Source organism: Gekko japonicus, unplaced genomic scaffold (genome assembly GCF_001447785.1).
Source record: "Gekko japonicus isolate JY-2015 unplaced genomic scaffold, Gekko_japonicus_V1.1 scaffold39, whole genome shotgun sequence".
NCBI classification, from domain to species: Eukaryota; Metazoa; Chordata; class Lepidosauria; order Squamata; family Gekkonidae; genus Gekko; species Gekko japonicus.
In genome coordinates this window covers 1,429,189-1,450,598 of record NW_015169778.1, presented here as the reverse complement: position 1 = coordinate 1,450,598, position 21,410 = coordinate 1,429,189, and positions in this window count along the sequence as shown.

Genomic DNA, 21,410 nt, shown 5'->3' with positions numbered 1-21,410 from the left:
CCTGGAGTTAGATCCCTGCAGAGGCCATTTCAAAAGGTATTGGGGGGAATTCAGCCGTCCCTGGAGGGATTTTTTCACTTCTTGGATTTTTCTGCAAACATAGGAAGTATGCTGACTTCCCCGAACGTTCTAACCTCTCTCTCACTGTTGATGCCTGGAGTTAGATCCCTGCAGAGGCCATTTCAAAAGGTATTGGGGGGAATTCAGCCGTCCCTGGAGGGATTTTTTCACTTCTTGGATTTTTCTGCAAACATAGGAAGTATGCTGACTATGTAGAAAAAGCTCCTGGGGCAGAGTGAGCTTCCTGTTAGTGGAAATAAGTATCCGCACACGGCGCCCTCTGTTGGGAATTAGAATATAAGATGTGATAACAATCCTGTAGAACCCATTTAATTATTTATTTTGGTATTTCTAGCCCCCCCATCCGAAAAGCTTGGGGAAATAACAAAGTGGGGGCTCTCAGGAAAACAGAGCATGAGTTTTGCCCATATTGGTGGGTGTAATATATGTTCCTGTTAGTTGTCACCTAGTGGCTGAGTGGCAGATACCTTTTGTGGAGTAATCGGACTAGGCATGCTCCTGAGAAAGGTGGGGTCAGTGCAGGCCTGATTCCAAGGTGAATGCCTAGCGGAAGCTTTGCATGCTGCATTTCAAATAAAGCAGATTTATACCCTTGACCTGACCTGCTGGTGAGGAGTCCAAAACTTTACAGAGGGTACAGAAACAAACTTCTCTTTTACATTTACCCAAGCTGAAATTGACATAAATTGACTTTGTATGAAACTGCCTTCAGGAGTACACTTTGTGAAATTTAAAGAAGAGAAGAGGTTGGATTTATACCCCACCCTTCACTCAGAGTGGCTCTTTTCCCTTCCCCTCCCCATAACAAACTCTTTTTGTTGTGGGCTCTTTTCCCTTCTCCTCCCCTCCTTTCCTTTCCCCTCCCCACAACAAATACCCTGTGAGGTAGGTGGGGCTAAGAGAGCTCTTTCGAGAACTGCTTTTTCCAGAACAGCTCTGAGAGAACTGTGACTGAACAAGGTCATGCCAGCAGCTGCATGTGGAGGAGTGGGGAATCAAAAGCGGTTCTCCCAGATTAGAGTCCATGCTCCTAAGCACTACACCAAACTGACTCTGATATGCTGAACTTGTGACTGCGTCAATGGATTTTCATATCACAGTTTACCAGTTCATGGTTCAACCCACATTCAAATTGTTGATGCAAGTTGGAACACTTTCCCTATGAGGAAAGGTTAAGGCGCCTAGGGCTCTTTAGCTTGGAGAAACGACGACTGAGGGGTTACATGATTGAGGTTTATAAGATTATGCATGGGAAAGAGCAGGTAGAGAAAGAGGTACTTTTCTCCCTTTCTCACAATACAAGAACTCGTGGGCACTCCATGAAATTGCTGAGTGGTCGGGTTAGAATGGATAAGAGGAAGTACTTCTTCACCCAAAGAGTGATTAACACTTGGAATTCACTGCCACAGGAAGTGGTGGCGGCTACAAGCATGGACGGCTTCAAAAGGGAATTAGATAAGCATATGGAGCAGAGGTCCATCAGTGGCTATTAGCCACAAGGTATAGATAGGGACTCCGGGGCAAGTGATTCTCTGTCATCTTAGTGCTTGGGGGGGGTCAACAGTGGGAGGGCTTCTAATGTCCTGGCCCCACTGGTGGACCTCCTGATGGCACTGGTATTTCTGGCCACTGTGTGATACAGAGTGTTGGACTGGATGGGCCTTTGGCCTGATCCAACATTGGCATCTCTTATGTTCTTATGTTCTTAAATGCAACACCAAAGTCACTGAAAACGCAATTAATTAACAATAAATGTGATTCACCCCATGTTTTATGCTAAGGATCACTATACCAGTAAAAAGTCTTGCATTCTAAAGATGTTTGTGATTGTATCACCATGACCATATGAGTAGCAATAGTCCTTTTTCTTTCCTTTTATTAATAAGCTCTTTTGACCAGTGGTCTTAAGCACAAAACAATCAATACAATAAAACTGAATAAACTACATAAAATGTTGTAATAGTCATATACAGTTTTCACAGAAAACAACATAAAAATTAAAACCCATCTTAGTAGCATTTTAAAGAGATTGCTATTACCAAAAATTTGGCAACAGATTAAGTTATTATTGGATCAGTATCAGCCAACAGAAACATGATGCAGACTTACCTGACAGACACTATTTGCAGATCGTGGGGACCAGTGGGGCAGAGAAGAACATTTGGCAGCATGGTGCCGCCTGCAGGGCCAAAGGGGGCAGGGTTGGTTGTGGGCTGGGCCAGCCAGCCAGCACCAACTGGTGCCACCCTGAATGGCAGGGTAACGTTGCCCACTCTGGCTATTTAAATTGAAGCTGCGGCCATTCTCCCTCCTCGGTTTTCTCTATTGGTTTTCTGGCAGCCTTTTCTCCAACATTTTTTTTTTGGCAGTGCTCCACATGCTACATCAACCAGCGGTAGCAGAGCACCACATTCAGCTTTCATTTGCTTAGCCACAGTAGCTAATCGTGGGGCTGCTCCAGCCGGTTAGTGACCGTGTGCCGCGCACTACAGCTGATCCGTGGAGTGCCAACTGTCTCTTTAAATGGGGCAATAAAAGATCGGGATCCCCTTTAGATAAAACAAGCTTAGAATGGAAAATAGAGGAGTTAAATTTATTAGATGTTACTAGAACAACATTGAAATTATGGCATACTAAGCAAAGGTATTACAAATTTGAAGGGAAGTGTTCTAAGCTATTAGCAAATAAAATCAAGATAGCCCAGGAAAGGAAATTGAGTATGGCCATTAAAAATTCCAAGGAGAAAAATGGTTAATAAACCAAGAGACATTTTGGACTCCTTTGTGGAGTTTCATAGTAATCTTTATAGGGGGAATCAGACCCAGCCTTCAGCGATTATTTTTTTTCAGTGAATATACCTCAGCTGAAACCAAGGATTAAGGAATTGTTAAATAGGAGTATAACCTTAGAAGATACAAGAGGCCGGAACCATGATAATCGTGGGGAGAAGCAGGAGACATGGCAGCAGGTGAGCCCAGCCTTCTCCCTCCCCCCTCACTCCCCCCCAGTAGTGGTGGCAAGGCCGGCCCACCAAGCTTTCTCTTTCCCCCCTCCCTCCCCAGCAGTGGCAGTGGCGAGGCTGGCCAATCCACCAAGCTTTCTCCCTCTCCCCCTCCCCAGCAGCAGTGGTGAGGCCAGCCCACCATGCTTTCTCCCTCCCCCCTCCCTCTCCAGCGGTGGCAGCAGCAGTGAGGCTGGCCCCCCAAGCTTCCCTCCCCAGCAGCGGCGAGGCTGGCCCGCCAAGCCTTCTCCTGCCCCCCATCCCCTATGGCGGCGGCGAAGCCTTCTCAGAGCGTTCCCTGCACATGCGCAGGGAGCACTCCTTTACTTTTGGGGGGATTTAAGTATCCCCCCTATAGGTTTTTTTTACAGTTTTTAGATTTTTCTGCACATCTGGGGATTGCCCCAAATGTGCAGGGAAATCTCCCAGTCCCCCAGATGCCCCCGATGTGCGGATTTAGATATCTGCATGCAGGGGGTGCCTTGGCTATTAGATATATAGATTAAAGTGGCAATTTATTTATTAAAAACAGGCTCAGCAGCTGGATTAGATGGGTTCACATCAGAATTTTATAGGCATTATAAAGATACTTTGGCTCCCCATTTTCGTCCTCTATTTAATGAGATCATGGGAGGTTCTCCATTGCTTCCCTCTTGGTCGGAAGCTAAATTAGTTTTAATACCAAAATTAAATAAAGATCCAACATCCAGGGAGTCTTATCATCCAATTTAATTGATTAATACAGGTTATAATTTTTTTACTAAGATATTAGCCTCTAGATTAAGAGATCGTATTCCAACATTAGTAAATTCAGATCAATATGGTTTTATCCCAAAATATTTCATTGTGGATGCAGTCAGGAAAGTGGTGGGTCATTTGTTTCATTCTAAAAAATGGGAAACAGAATTAACATTAATAGATCTATATCTCTATAACGCTTTTGATTCAGTCAACTGGGATTACTTTTAAAAGGTATTAATTTTTTATGATTTTGGAAATAAATTTAAAAATGTCAGTTTGGCCATCTATTTGTCATATACTGCTAGTATAACAATAAACAATTGTGTTTCTGGCTCAATAAATATTAACTGTGGTACTAAACAAGAATGCCCACTTTCCCCTTTGCTTCTTGTTTTAGCTTTGGAGCAACTAGTTAATAAATTGAGATCTATTAGAGGAGTTAAATGTGGAGAAAAATAACATTTGTTAACAATGTACATGGACAATATGTTGTTGTTTCACAAATTTGACAGAAGCTCAGAGGTTAAGACGCTGAGCTGCAGACTGGAATGTCGGTAGTTCTGCAGTTTGAGACCCTAGTGCCGCATGACAGAGTGAGCTCCTGTCTCTGGCCCAAGCTCCTGCCAACCTAGCAGTTCAAAAGCAAGAAATTGCAAGTAGATAAATAGCTACCACTTTGGTGAGAAGGTAACAGCGTTCTGTGCACCTCGGCATTTAGTCATGCCAACCACATGACCACATAAACGCCTTCAGGCAATGCTGTCTCTTAAGCTTGGAAACGGAGATGAGCACTGCCCCCTAAAGTCGGATTTGACTGGCTTTCGAGCAAAGGAAACCTTTACCTTTACCTTATACAACCTTTAAAGAAAGAACTCTCAAAATTCAATCAAATCTCTTTCCTTAGGGTAAACTTTACAAAATCTAATATGCTGTGCTGTAATATTCCCCCTTCATTCCAACTGAAAGCCTCTCACACTTTAAATATACCATTAGTTGTTGTTGTTCAACGCACAGTCGAGTCCGACTCTTCGCGACCCCATGGACCAGCTCCCGCCAGGCCCTCCTGTCTTCCGCTGTACCATTAGTACATAAATGTTTTAGATATCTTGGAATCTCTATTCCAAAAAACCTAAACAAAATGTATTAACATAACTATAAAGAATTGTGGAGGCAGGTAAAATTGGATCTGATTAGATGGGCAAAGCAGAAAAAGCTGTGACTACTCAATATCTGTTCTTCCAAAATTATCTTTTCTATTCTGTGTGTTACCTCTTCATATTTTGGATAAGATCTTGAAGGATTGGCCATTAAAATTAGATCAATTTATTTTAACTCTAAAAACCCAAGAACAGCAAGAAGAAGAAGAGGAGGAGGAGGAGATTGGATTTATACCTCACCCTTCACTACTTGAAGGAGTCTCAGAGCCGCTTACAACCTCCTTTCCCTTCCCCTCCCCACAACAGACACCCTGTGAGGTAGGTGGGGCTGAGAGAGTTCTTGACAGAAACTGCTCTTTTTCAAGAACAGCTGGGCCAGAACTATGGCTTGCCCAACGTCATCCAGCAGGTGCAAGTGGAGGAGTGGGGAATCAAACCCGGTTTCCCCAGATTAGAGTCCGCGCACTTAACCACTACACCAAACTGACTTCTAAGGCATCACCCTACTTGAGAAGGAAGGTGGGGCATTCTGAATATTTCTTTATACTATGATGCATATCAGTTGAGACAGTTAATCCCTTGTTTATCTTCCTCTAAGGAAGTAAGTTGGCTAGAGTTAGAAACATTTAAATTTAAAGACATGGGGGGGGATGTCACTTATTATTTGATAATGCTTTGTGTAAAAAATTAAAGTTGAACTTGCTATTGACACTCCATAGCCCTATTCTGGTATGGAGGAAATGGAAAAGGGTATTGTACCCAGGAATCTTCCCATTGACCCCCATTTTGTATCACCCAAAATTTGTTTCCGTTAAAAATTCTGGTTCATGGTTCAGAGACTCTTTTCTTAATCAAATAACTTTAATGAATGCATACAAGATGCTATTAAATAATAATAGTCAATTCTGGATTTAAGGAAGGATTCTGGAAGGGACAAAATGGCTATTAAAATATCAAATTTTAAGTTTCCTCCAAAAAATAAAGGGAAGTTAAAGATCAAATAAACAGACCATTAACTGAATTTGAAGAATTTATTCAAAATATTGAGAGGGAGGGAAATTAATTACTAAAATATATAGGATATTATTAAACCAAGGACAAATTCTGGTGCAGGCAATTAAGAATTGGGAAATAGAGCTAAATACTAAATTTAATGAAAAGGATTTGAAACAAATATTTAAACAATTCCCTTATAAATCAATTTCAAGGAGTTTACATGCATTAAAGGTGTCTCCAGTGGTATTTCACCTCAGTTAGGATAGCACATTTAATGAAAATAGAGAATAAAAATTGCTGGAGAGGTTGTGGTGAATTAGGGACATTTTTATATGTGTGGTGGTCCTGTCCAGTTATGGCAAATTTTTGGAAAGTAATATTTACAGAGATTGGTAAAATAACCCGGGAACAAATAAAACCTACTATTGAATTAACACTGCTCAATTTATTTGCCAATAAAAATTCTCAATGTAAACAAAAACACATATTAATTTTCTTTTAGTAGCTACTAGGATGTTTATTGCCCAATGTTGGAAGAATTCTAAAGAAATCTTGGATAGGTGGTGCGCTAAATTAAGAAATATAGCGGCACTTGAAAAATTAACAAACGAGATTAGAATAATTCAGGTGAGAAAAAAGGATGACTTTAAGATAATTTGGAGTAGTTTTATAATTTATTTAATGGAATTCCCAGAATATAGCTCTTTTTAAAATGTTCTTTAATTGGATGGAGACCCATATTTGAAAATGTGACTAAAGTAATTTAATAGTTACACTAGAAGATATTACCATTCAGAAATAGATTTAATACATTAATGTTAAGTTATAGCCAATTGGATGGAAGCTCCCCCATCCCTCTTTACTCCCTTTCCCATCCTTTTTTGTTTTGTTTTACTTCTTGTTGGTGTTTGGATTTGTGTGTAAAAAAAAGATAAAACAATACAAAAATACAAAAAATGGGACAATGCATCGTTGTGGTCTCATGGAGCTGAATTTAAAGGGCTTCTCCAGCTGGTCAGCACCCTTATGCAGCAGGCTGCAGCTGAACTGCAGCTTCCCAGCTGATTATTCAAATCAAACAACAGCCCTGGTGGCTTTCAACAGCACCCAGGACCTTCCACGAGGGACTACCCGGTGCAAAAGATGGGGCCCACAGGGGCCTCTGCATTGGAGGGGCCTGTCGATACTGGGGCTTAGCGGTTGGGGGGCTGTGAACACTATGGCTTATCACCCTAGTGCAGTGGTGGTGAACCTATGGCACGGGTGCCAGAGGTGGCACTCAGAGCCCTCTCTGTGGGCACGCGTGCCATCGCCCCAGCCAGGCCCAGACCATCATTAAAGTGTCGAATTCTCTGCCAAATAATTTTAAGTAAATGAAAGCATTTGGGATTGCTTTCCTTCCTTTGTTTGGATCATCTTAAGTTAATGTATGAGTTGTTTTTTCTAAAGTAAAACCTCAGTATTCAGGTTAAATTGCCGTGTTGGCACTTTGCGATAAATGTGGCTTTGGGTCATAGTTTGGGCACTCGGTCTCTAAAAGGTTCGCCATCACTGCCCTAGTGGCTTTTTCTAGATCCTCCAAGCATGTTTCCACTGGGTTGGGGGGTAGCTTTTGCGGGGAATGTGTCTGCTGTGGCCTGGGAGGTTCAGCTATCCCTACCCACTCTGGGTGTTTTTGTGTCCCTCCTCCAGTTTTGGTCAGCTAGCCTGCGGGGCTTAGCATCACAGGTTTCACATCCTGTTGTACGGTGGTTGTGCGGGTGGCTTTACAGTGCTCGTGCTTACAGTTCGGCAGCATCATTTGATGGTTGCATACATCAAAGGGATCTAGGGAAATTCATTGTTTATTAGCAGAAATTTATAAGCTATTTCAATGTATAATTAATAGTAATAACAAATACTGAGATACATATCGAACAGAACCAGGTGGAGACATAAATAATTAAACAAACATAGTGATTTAATTGGTTAGGGCTGGTTTAAAAACAACAACAGTTCATCAGTGAGTCTTTGAGTCATGTTGTGTTTTGCTGTGTTTTTAAAAAGGAATTAAAAGGTTCTTGCCTCCCTCCTTGTAGATTAACCTATGGTTGACCCATATATTCACCAACATGCCTCCAAAGATAGCTTCATGTGTTAAGACATGTGAGGCTGGGTCCTGGCCCAAGGTGAACAAGCGCAGCACAACAGCTGAAGGGAGGCTGTGGGCAGTACCATCTCATCAGGACAAGGTCCCTCTTCCAGGAGTGTCCCTTACAGCACAGGGGTGTGGCCCCCCGGGCCCGAGGTACTGATGTGGTCCCTAGAAATGCTATTCGTGCCCCCACCAGGGCACCTTCTGGGCAACCAGAACCCCCAACTCTGGTAGGTAATACTACTATCTTGCAGAGCATCTCACAGACTTTGTTGCAGTTATCTGAACACATGGAGCGACTGGGATTACACAGTGCTTCACCAGAACCCTCTGCTGACTGGCTTCAAAAGGAAGGACGAGGCCTCGTTCGCCAGCAGAGTCCGGCTCACCCTCCACATCCAGCATCCCAGGAAGCTTCCCCTGAGTTCTGTACTTTGCCATGATGTGTCCAGCAGCAGCTGTTCTGGTGAGTCATCCTTGAATGAGGATTCCACACACAGAGATGGAAATTATTGGAGGGAAGGGGCACACATTCCTGGGCTCCTGCTCTGGCTATGGAGGCATAGGTCAGGGGGTGATCATAGTCCTGCTGGTGTTTAGGGGACCAAGAACCCCCAAGGGGTTCCTGCCCCACTCCCATACAAAGACTTTGAGGAGCCTCCCAGCATTCACCTGCCGTGTAAGCTCTGCAAGAGCATCCTTGATGGATACTTCATGAATGGATTTGCATTCCTTAAGCCCGAGGGTGATGTAGACGAAACAGGCCCGCACCATGACAAAAAAGGGTCTTCCAGGAGTGGTGCAGACCACATGTTCCAAAACTAGATGATGGACTATACTTTTACTTGACCCTAGTTTCATCCGCTTACCCAGAGCATGGTTGTCATCTTGCCAGCCACATGGGAAATGTTCTCAGGGCTCGGGTGCTGGCTGGGGATGATCCAGCCATAGATTATGATGAGGCCTTTAGGAGGCAGGCATCCCACAAGGAGCTCTGTCACTGGAATCTTCTCAATGACAAAATCTGGTGACTTATGGTGGGGCCTCACCAAAGTTCCCTCTAAGCTATGGAGCCCTGTGAGCAAAAATTCTACTTTGTGAGCTGTTGGCATTAAAGTTGTGAGCAGGAGATTTGGCTGCTGCATAAATTAGTTTGTTCTGGAGCCCTCCTTCCTGAGCTAAGACAAAAATGTGTGAGCCAGAGGCTAAAAAACTGTGAGCTAGCTCACACTAACTCAGCTTAGAGGGAACACTGGGCCTCACCTAAAACTCCAGTCTGACCTTAGCAAGGCAAAAGTGTCTTTCAGATGGGACATCACCCGGCATACTTGCTGGGAATATAACAAAGGCAGATGCCAACAAATGTGTTGCAAGTTTGGATACAACTCTGGTGCTTGTTTCAGTCCTTCTCTCAAGGTGAGAGCTTGTAGCAGCCTTTTCAGGGCACCTGGTTCTCCAACAACTCCAACAATAAGAAAGAAGGAGGGTTGGGTGCTACTGGGAACCAATGTTCCCTCTAGGCTGTGGAGTCTTGTGAGCAAAAATTCCACTTGGTGAGCTCCTGGCCTTAAAGTAGTGAGCCAGCAGTTTGACTGCTGCATCAATTCGTTTGCTCTCTGGAGCCCTCCTCCCTGAGCAGAGGCAAAAATGTGTGAGCCGGAGGTTAAAGAACTGTGAGCCAGCTCACACTAACTCAGCTTAGAGGGAACACTGCTGGGAATTCGGCTGCTGCTTCTGCATAACAGTGCTGAGGGCACCTAATTATGGATATATCCTTAGCAGTGACCCCTGTTTGCATTAAGAAATCTTCTCCTCTACTGGTGTGGGAGAAAATACGGCAGCTGTGAAATATTTATTTGACGGCTTTAGCAAAGAGTTTCACGTTCCTTTTATCAGCCCTCATGTTCCTATGGACCACGGCAATTTTAAGTCCGCCAGGGATCTGCCAGACATAGTGGCATGTAAAATAGCCTGCAAGATAGCATGATCATTCTCTACCCCCCCCCCCCCCCCCCCCCCGGTTTCCTCCCCTTGGGATGGTACCCAAAAAAGCTCCAGGAGAATTTAAGGTAATACATCACCTGTCTTACCCAAAGGTCATGCCCATCACCAGTCTGTAAATGATGCCATTGCCCCTGAGCTCATCTCCATCCAGTACACCTCTTTGGATCATGCCCTTTGGATCTTTGGCCCTGGCACACTCCTAGCCAAGTGTGACATTCAATCTGCTTTTCACTTACTCTCAGTGTACTCAGGAGATGTCTGCTTGCTGGGCTTTAAATTTGGTGGCAATTGGTATGTTGACAAGGCCATACCTATGGGCTCTTCCATTGCCTGTGCTGCATTCAGGACTTTGAGTACCTTTTTCAAATGGGTGGTAAAAAGATGCACTGGCTGCCCATACGTCACTTACAATTTGGATGATTTTTTAATTTGTGGGCCTGGCTGGCACATCGGCATTTCAGGCCCTCGCAGGCAAAATAGGGGTTCCTCTTGCCCAGGATAAGATGGAGGGTCTGGCCATGCCGTTGACGTAGTATTTTGTTTAATCCAGTGCAGGGTACCTCCCCCCCCCCGCCCCGAGGACAAGCTAGCCACCCTTAGGTCCTTACTCTCAAGGGCCATTGCCAGTAAAAAATGAACTCTAAAAACAATCCAGTCACTGCTGGGCCACCTTAACTTTGCATGCAGGGTCGTCTCACTGGGGCGTGCCTTTTGTGCCCAGCTGGCTCATGCCACTGAGCGAGTCTCCCCCCCCCCCCAATCATATCAGGGTTACCCACAGCATGCAAGAAGACCTGCAGGTCTGGCTCATTTGTTGTTGTTGCTGTTCATTTCAATGGTGTGTCCTTATGGGAGTCATTTCTCATGACTGGGGACTCCCTGCAAGTCCATAAAAGTCTGGCAGGCTGGAGCCCCCCCCCCCATGGTCACTGGTGGGCAAAATGCTGGCCCCCTCACTGGGCCAGATCAGACATCCTCAGTGACCTCACCTGTTGAATAGATTGTAATAGCATGGTAAAGATTATCAGAATTGCACAGGAAGCTGTTGTCATGAACTGTTTTGCTTTACAGAATAGCATGTGTGTGACGGTATTATTAAAGGGCTACTACACCATGGCTGCATGTATGATTTGGGACTTAGGGTGGAAGTATACACTGAACCTCCTGCCAACCTAGCAGTTCGAAAGCAAGAAATTGCAAGTAGATAAATAGGTACCACTTCGGTGGGAAGGTAACAGCGTTCCATGCGCCTTGGTGTTTAGTCATGCCGGCCACATGACCACGGAAACGTCTTTGGACAGCGCTGGCTCTTCGGCTTTGAAACGGAGATGAGCACCGCAACCCTAGAGTCGGACTCGACTGGCTTTCGAGCAAGGGAAACCTTTACCTTTACCTTATACACTGAACCAACAAATCTGGGGTCTCAAAATTAATTTTGCTGAGGTAAACAACTTTGTGGGCTGAACATTTGTGAGAGGCAGTCTGTGGAGGGAAATAAGTGATGCTTAACCCTTGCATACCCAAACATTTCCCCACACAACTCTTTCCTTAGCCCTTCTAGACTAAGCTTATTTCCAGGTTCGGAGCCTGTCTAAGGGAAAAAAACAGGCCTCAGAGAGGGGTTGTGAGGAAAAGCAGGTGAGCAGGAAGGGAGCTATAATTGTTTCTCTGCCTACCAGTTCTCCCCTGGAACCCCCCACCCCCCGGCCATTCACATTACTGGTTTGGGAACTTCAGGTGTGCCTTCAGATATGTTTTTCCACCTTTAGTGACTGCACTGAGTCCAGGAAAAAGCATATCACTGGGAATACAGTTGTGGTTTTTCCCCTCAGTCTCTTAATTGCAAAAGGGCATGGGTCTTATCCAATCCGCATTGCCTTTTCCGTGGTGAATTGCAGCAGTGAATTAACCATTTGAGGGGCAAGCTTTTGATACTTCTTTTCCTCTTCAGCCCTGTCCACACTAGCAAAATATGCTGGTTTTTAAAAAGAAAGCGTTTGTTTTCAAAATCTGCAACGTTTCCCTCTGCTGTGCCCTGCAGACCCTCGCCCTTTATTTTAAATCCCCCCTTCCTTGCAACGTTCTGCAGACATAAAATAATGAAAGAACCCTGACACAGGGCTTTCTGCAAGGCTGCCTTCGGAAGTTTGCTTAAGTGGCCTTAAGTAAGGTAATAAGCAAGGAGTGTGAAAAGAGGCGACTTTGTCTTTTCACATTAGCGGCAGCCCTGTTCAAGTGGCAGCATCTATGAAAATGCGGCTCAGCCTTTAATGAGACTACAGTGTGTTAGTGTACCAGTCTAATTAATCCCATATTTTCACACAGCATAATTACTGAGCCGGGGCTGAATTATTTGGCTACTGGAGGTGGAGCAGAGCCGGCGCTATACTCTGTCTTTGCTCCTGACAATTTATTATGCTATACAACTCGACACCATTGAAACCTCCTAGTATAGAACTATCTGTCATCTCTTACATTATCAGTAAAATACACCACCTTCCATACTGTGCTACAAGGGTTTAGCAAATTGCTATTTTTATGGGATATGATAAAGGAAATGCTACCTTATGTTCAAATTTTTAACTGTCTGCTGCATGGAATATACAGTCGGGCTTTATAGGTGCGCTTTCAGCAAAGGCTCATTTGCATAGCTTATTCCAGTGCTCTTCTCTCCCCCCCCCCCCAGTCTGATTGCTCTTACATGTTTTTGTTTCTCAAACAGATATAAGGAAATAGTGAAGTGCTGTTATTGGTGTGTGTGTGTGTGTACATACATGTGGCATATTATTTTAATGTTTTAAACCCTTTCAAAATATTCTATTCTAATAGGAGGGGCATCCATATACTCACTGAAACCTTTGTTATGATTTTCCATTCCTAGGCCTTTCCTCTATATTTTTCTTCTTTTAGTTTTTGCTGGGGTTTTTTTTTTGCAGCAATGTATTTTTGCACATTATTATTCATTTCTGATATATGATCTTGCCATTTTGGCATTGGTAGAACCCTCCTTCCCATAGGAGTTCAGGGAGATTTGTGGTTTAAACATTTACTCACTTGCTAGTGTTTCTGGACTTGGTTTAATGGTATCTTTTATTTTTCTAATGGAAGGTCAAACGCTACATTAACTATGTGGAACTGTTTTAAAATGTGTCTTTTCAACAAAAAAAAAGAAAAAAGAAAGAAAGTGTTATGCGCAGTACATTTTAAATCCAGCCGTAACAGGACAAAAGTATATTTTGATATACGTGCATGGTTTCTATATATACTGATGTAGATATATGAATACAGAGGCCAAGTGAGATCTTTAGAATAAAGAAAACCACATGCTTAATGGCACAAGGAAGAAAATTACTACTGGTGGTTTTTAACCAAATAATAGTCTAAATACTTGAGAGCTGTCTCAAAATGTAGTACATTCAAAGGGCAATAAAATGTATTTCATTAAATCTTTCTTGAGATATCAATAACGTATTGCATCTGACACTTTGAAGCTCTTCCATATGTGTAAATGGGAAACCAAAGAGCTTGTAATACCCTGAAGATTAGCGATGCAGCCCAAGGTCTTTTATTACTCATTTTGGGGGCAGCAGAAAGGAACCAAAGGTCAAAGGTTAAGCAAGGCTAAATGCTAACAAACTTCAGCTTGTCAGATTTGGCCAACCTGACCAAGCTAGCAAGTTGCAGGTGTCATCATTTCTGCAATACTGAGTCTCTCCGGGCTGAACTATGATACAGGGGAAATGCAAAAATAAGAAGAGCTTGAGAGAGCAGCAGGTAGCCACAGGTTTGCACACACTGGGAATGTACATTTGTCTGGAGGGCAATCTATGAGCAAGTGATGGAATGGATTTAATTGATTTTCATATGACTATTAGTACCCCTTAAAATATTTTTCTTGGTGTTTGCATAGGAATCATTAGCATTATGTTTCTAATGACATTTGGTCAAAGAAATATCAAATAATATCAGAATGAATGGAAAAATTAAAGGCAAAAGAAAGCAGTTAGTACTGGACAAGCTCAGCATTTGGTGAACTAGGTTTATGTGCTTTCCAGTATGGAGGGGGGAGAACCATGAGCTTCTTGGAGGAAGGATGAGATAAAAATGTGTGAACAGACATTTTTCACCTGCATGATATCTCTTTGGAAATGACCAGTACTGAACAAAGTATTCTGCATACAAGCATAACATAGATGCATGTTTTTATCATTTTTATTCTTTTTCTTAGTAATCCCTATCACTGAATTTGTACTTTTCAAATGTTAGAAAGCATAAAAGAACATAAGAGAAGCCAATGTTGGATCAGGCCAATGGCCCATCAAGTCCAAAACTCTGTCACACAGTGGCCAAAAATACCAGGTGCCATCAGGAAGTCCACCAGTGGGGCCAAGACACTAGAAGCCCTCCCACCATTGCCCCCCCAGCACCAAGAATACAGAGCATCACTTGCCCCAGACCGAGAGTTCCTATCTATACCTTGTGGTTAATAGCCACTGATGGACTTCTGCTCCATATGTTTACCCAATTCCCTCTTGAAGCTGCCCATGCTTGTAGCTGCTATCATCTCCTGTGGCAGTGAATTCCATGTGTTAACCACTCTTTGGGTGAAGAAGTACTTCCTTTTATCCATTCTAACCCAACTGCTCAGCAATTTCATTGAGCGCCCATGAGTTCTTGTATTGTGAGAAAGGGAGAAAAGTACTCCTTTCTCTACCTGCTCTATCCCGTGCATTATCTCTATCATGTCACACACACCCCCAGTCATTATTTCTCCAAGCTAACAGGATCTCAAGATCTTTCCCCTACACAGCGAAGTTTGTACAAGATCTGGAAGTGAAAAGCAGAAGTATTTCCCATACATTTCCTCTTTTCTGTTTATGTGAAGGTACAAAGAGATTCATTATTGGAAAAAGGATAGAAGAGAGAGCCAGTCATTGGGACCACTTTTATGGCAGCAACCCTTAACTCAGGGAACATATGAATTAGGATTGAGAGAACATTTCAGCTCTAATGCTGCAATGAAGCGAAGGAGGCAGGAAGGAAGTGGCAGCTGGCCTGTAACTCAAACGATACATGGGACTATGACTAGTTGAGGGATGGAGGATTTGGAGAATGTTGACTGAAATAAAAGAGGTTTGAGCTCCATGTGTTATATCTACCTGTATAGGTAACTGCTGAGAAGGCCAGATGATATGTCCTGCTGTACCCTGAGGAAGTATACTACGAAGAACCAATACTTCTGAGGTGACTTCATTTGCAATGCACAAAGCATGAGATGCCTTGCTGAGACTGGGGAGGACAGCCAAGCAGTCTGCCAAGGCAATTGCCGGAGTATGCTGAACAGGACTGCAGCTGGCCCAACCACGAGGGGTGCTCTGGCAAACTGGCCCGATCCCAGGGCACTGGGGAGGAGCCCTTCGCTCAGCATTTGCCTCGGCAGGATGCTAGGGGGTCATCCTGGTTGCCAAGTGACTGGAACACATTTCCTTCCCTTCCTGATGCTTGTCCTGACATGCTGATCAACACTCTTTGGTTGTTGAGCCTGGTGGCCGGGATGTGTCCGCACAAACTCTTATTTATTTATTTTATTTTATTTATACCTCGTCCTCCCCGCACGCGGGCTCAGGGCGGCTTACAGTATGAGGTGCATTACAGCACCATAATACACAATATGGCACACAGTGTGATAAAAACACAATAAAACATTTTAAAACACTTTAATACAATGGGCAAATGCCCAAGGATCCCGCGTGACAAACACCTCTCTCCATATTGCACCTGCCCTTGGGGCAAAGGGAGGATGATGTGGCCCCCTGATGTACCTTGGCCACTCAGCCTCCGGCAGCGGTGCTGCAATCCTGGCCCTCATTGATGGTAGTGGTAGTGGTAGTGGCGGCGGCTCCTATTCAAAAGCCTGGCGGAAGAGCTCCGTCTTGCAGGCCCTGCGGAACTGTAACAGGTCCCGCAGGGCCCTGATCTCTTCCGGGAGCTCATTCCACCAGATAGGAGCCGCCACCGAAAAGGACCTGGCCCTTGTGGCAGCAAGCCTGGCCTCTTTCGGGCCCGGGGTCAGCAGGCGATGTTGCGACCCCGACCGTAGTGCTCTCTGGGACCTGTGCGGGGAAAGGCGGTCCCTCAGGTATGCCGGTCCCCGGCCATGTAGGGCTTTAAAGGTAAGCACCAGCACCTTGAAGCAAATCCGGAATGCTATAGGCAGCCAGTGCAGCGCTTTCAGCACAGGCTGAATGTGGTCCCATTTCGAGGCACCCGCAACCAGCCTGGCCGCCGCATTCTGCATCAGCGACAAAGGCAGCCCCATGTAGAGAGCGTTGCAGTAGTCTAGCCTCGAGGTGACCGTCGCATGGATCACTGTGGCTAGGTCTTCGCAGCTGAGAAAGAGAGAACAAGGATCCTCGTGCAATTGTGAGAGAAGTCCTACCGAGCTGCATGAGATGACGCGAAAGAGAAAGTATGTGGGTCGAGAGCTGGTTGGTCAAAAGGATTTGATCTCCAAGTGAACTGTAAATAAGTGAGCACGGAACAGGCAAAGTCCAAAAAGGCAATGGTGAGGATAGTCTCCTTCCCAGTGCAGACTGTGAGGCAAATCCCAACATTTGGCAGCACAGAGCTGGGTAACCTATCAGGATGTTACTTCCCCCCACAACTGGAATGCACATCAGCAGATCTGATCATTTAAAGCTACTAATGTGACTCCTGTTACTTTGTTTACTCAGAATCGGGGGTTTGTTTTGTTTTCCTGTGCAGCATAGTGCAGGCAGAGAGCTCTGTGTTTAAATCTCTGCTTCGGCTATGAAACAGATTATTATTTGTCAAGCTGACTCATCACACACATTTGGTGTGGGCAAACAACATGGCGACCGGGTGTGAAATCTGCAGTTGCTGAGTCTTTGGTAACAATAGATTGTATTATCCCTTTAGACCTCGTATCAGGGTGGGGAAAAGCCTAAATTATGCATCACCCTCTGGATCAGGTTATCAAAGATCTCCCAACTGTTCTTGATGACCCGCTTTCTGGACTTGAGTCCCATAGAAGCTTTTTCTGCTCTTTTAGTAATGCAGAACCACCTATCATCTGAACTGATTGTGCAAACAAAGCAGGAGTTCCTGATTGCCTATGCTTGTACATGTTGTAGATGTTAAGTCAGGGGCTGCTATGAACCCACTCTAATCCATGCACATATTCAGCATGTGCGCAAAGGGTATATAAATAGGGTTCCTTATTATGTGGCAGTGAAAACATTCAAGTTGTGGGGGAAAGTATTATACTGATAGGTTACCCAGTGCCTATCTATTTATAGGCGAGCCCACAATCGCTTTAATGCACCAGGGCAGAGGGCTGTGCCACCTGCATATGTGCCTCTACAGCTGCCCCTGTGCCTGTGGAAATGAAAGCAAGTGTGATTATGAGGTGGAGAGGTAGGGGGAGCCCAGCACAAGGCTGAACTGAACTAGTTCCCTAATTTCTGTCTTCCTTCACCAACTACTGTCACTACCTACCTTAAGGGTGATTCCGCATCCTGGTTCAACCCTGTCCCCGAACTTATATTCTACACTACACTCGAGTTCACCCCTGTAATTATCTCGGGGTATTTTCTGTTTCCACATTACACTGAGGTCACCCTGGTTTTGCCCCACACTTGTCCCGGGATAAACGGATGCTGTTATAACCAGGGATAAATGCAAGGTGTTGTGTCGCGAGTTGGACTCTGATAAAACCAGGGATGAGATCCCAGTGTGGAAAGGACTTAAGCTTCCTTTCCCCTCATCTTAACAATCAGGGTGTTCGTGTTCCATGCTCTACAAGTACGCCTATCCACAAAGTCGGGAGAGTGTCCTGGGGTACAACTGGTGCTATAAAGTGGAGCACAGTTATACATTGGAGTTATTTTAAACTTTCACCTCATCTCTTTCTGACTCATCCTGTGTCCCGGTCATGACATTGTCCTGTCTGCCACTGTCACTTCTGCTGCACTTGGAAAACCTGTGGGGGCATCAACAGTACACATTAGCCGAAAACAGCATCTGTAAGTAATGGGAATACACAATCAAGGGATATGTGTTGCATAAATAGAATCTTCCTTTCATGTATTAAAGATTCTGGAATGTATCTCCTGGTGATTAGGGTTTGCTGATTAACCACTCCAAGCAATGTCCTTTGAGTGGTTCGGTGATTGTTGGTTTGTGATGAGGCTTCATAGAAAGGTGTTAATTATGAGGGCTTTTTAGTGATGTGGACACTTTTCTTCTGGGATCAAAGGAGAAGCTTCTAGTTCATTTTCTTATCACAGAGGCAAACAAACTGTCATCAGGCAGTCATTTCAGCTAGTGTCCCTCAAGGTGAAAGCAATAACTGGTATAATTAAGTTTGCAAGGGGTGGGTGGGGGGAAATCCTCTATTTTTTTAAAAAGAAGGAAATTGTGTTAAAGCTTCAAGTTTGATGTTGAAATGCTCCATCCTTGATTATTGTGCCATTTGTAGGGTTTTTTAAAAAAATTCAAGATTGATGTTTTATTTCAAGCACTTTCAAAAGGGGGCTGCAAAGCTGAAGTAATAGAATGTGAATAGCTAAAAGCGAAAAGAACCATGAAGATCTTTCCCCCACCCCCTTTAACGACTGTGGTTGTTATAGTTGCTTAAGCAATTGTAGTGAGTTGCATATGACTGAATTTGCTCATTTGTGGAACTTTGGTACACTTAAGATTTCTTCAGCGTGGAGAATTTCTTCTGATTGGTGGGGAAAGGGGAGGGGGGGGTGAAATGCAAAAGCATTAGAAGCAATTCTCGGCTTCCAAGCTTTGAACCCAGCCACCGTCTCTGAGGATATGACTTCATATAGAAGTGAAACAGTCCAGCTCTGCAACCCTATGCGGAAGTGCAAAGTTTCTTTTCTAATCAGAGGTTGAAAGGATGTTCTGTTTTTTTCCTTCACCAGGGTCTATTTAAACGGTGCAGACCTAAGCAGAGTTGCTCCCTTCTAACTTAGCTGAAATCAACAGCCTTAAGGAGGGTGAAGCTCTACTTAGGATTGCACTGAGGTTTGTAGAGTTCTAAGGAAGTAATAATTTTGGAGACGGGCATACAGCAAACTCCCGAGTATCATGTTGCAGCTTGTGGCTCTACAGCAGAGCGTTCACAGGCATACAGCAAACTCCCGAGTATCGTGTTGCAGCTTGTGGCTCTACAGCAGAGCACTCACTCTGGTTAGGAGGCCCTTATTTTGACTGCTCTCACTTCTCTGTTGTGGACTGCCTATTCAGCTGTCATTAAGGCTGCTTTGGGAACCATTTTCTCCTGCTCCAGAGCTATTAATAAGTCATTAAAATATCCTCCTGTAGTTTCCATGGTTTTATTAAAAGTGCTTTAGTCTTAAATGAGCGCCACTAAAGTGTACTGAAGTGTAAGTTGTGTTGTTATATTTTCAACAGGTGGGGATAGCAGCGTATTTAACAGCACGAGGACTGTGTGCATAGAATCATAGAATCACAGAGTTGGAAGGGGTTCTACAGGCAATGTTCCCTCTAAGCTGTGGAGTCTTGTGAGCAAGAATTCTACCTTGTGAGCTACTGGCATTAAGGTTGTGAGCAAGCAATTTAGCTACTGCATAAATTACTTTGCTCTGGAGCCATCCTTCCTGATCTTCTTCAGACCTAACCATTCCCAAGTCCCCCAGCCTTTCTTCATAGGGCTTGGTCTCCAGGCCCCCAATCATCCTCATTGCTCTCCATTGCACCCACTCCATTCTGTCCACATCCTTTTTGAAGTGAGGCCTCCAGAACTGCACACAATACTCCAGGTGCAGCCTGACCAATGCCAGTGTACAGCAGGACTATGAGATCTTGTGATTTGGATATTATGCCTCTGTTGATACACCACAATATTGCATTAGCCTTTTTTGTTGCTGCATCACACTGGTTGCTCATATTTAACTTTCAGCCCACCCATACCACAAGATCTTGTTCACACACACTGCTACTCAGAAGTGTATTCCCCATCCAGTATGTGTGTTCCTCATTTTTGTTACTCAGAGAAGAACTCGGTACTTATCCTTGTTAAATTGCATCTTGTTCACATCCGCCCACTTTTCCAGCATGTTCAGATCTCGTTGAATTTTATTTCTATCATCTGGTGTGTTCACTGCTCCTCCCAATTTGGTGTCATTTGCAAATTTAATGAGTAACCCCTCCACAACTACCTCTCTGTCCATGTCAACCAGCAGCCCAGACGCCGTGCCTTGCCTACTGCCATCTCTAGATGAGCCTGTTGTCTTCTTCAGGGAAAAAAACTGAGGCAAAATAGGCATTGAGCCTTTCTGCTTTCTCTCTGTCCTCTCAGAGTTTCTCCATTTTCACCCAATAGTGGGCCCATCACTTCTTTTATATTTCATTTGTTCCTCACATATCTGAAGAAGATTTTCTTGTTGTAGTGAGCCTTCCTGGACAGCTTTAGCTTACTGTGAGCTCTGGCCTCTCTGATGGCTGAGCTACAATGCTTAGCAACCTGCAGATACTCTTCTTTAGAAGTATGTCCTTGCCTCCAATTCTTGAACATTTCCTTTTTCTCCCATAGCACATCATGCAGTTCTCTGTTCATCCACATTGTCTTCTTGTTGGAACAGTGACAGCTTGAGAGTGCAAGAGCTCTTTCTTTAGGAGAGCCCACCCTTCACTTCCTCCTTTCCCTTTCAGCAGTCTTGCCCATGGAATGATTCTCATCATACCTCTGAGTTTATTAAAGTCTGCCTTACTGAAATCTAACATACACATGTGGTTACAAACTTCCTTGGTCCCCCACAGCAAGAGGAATTCTGGCAGGACATGGTCACTTCCCCTTAAAATCCCCACCAGCTTTACCGCATCTACCATCTCTTGCCTGTTGACCAAGCCCTTCATGGCTCCTCCACCATTTGATGAAGGAAGTTGTCATCTTGACAGGTCAGGAAGTTGTGTAACTGTGGATGCTTTGCAGAATTTGTCTCCCAGCACACATCAGGGAAGTTGAAGTCATCCATAACTACCAGGTCATGTTGTTTGGATACCCCGGCAACCTTTTTAAGGAGGGCAGCATCCACCTCCTCATCCTGGTTAGGAGGTCTGTAGCAGACTCTAACCACAATACTGTCAGTCCTTCCTTCCCTTATCCTCAACTAGATACTTTCCATTGGGCTGTTGTCCTCCCTCTCCAGTTTTTGTTGTTGTTGTTGTTCAGTCGCACAGTTGAGTCCGACTCTTTGTGACCCCATGGACCAGATCACGCCAGGCCTTCCCGTCTTCCGAC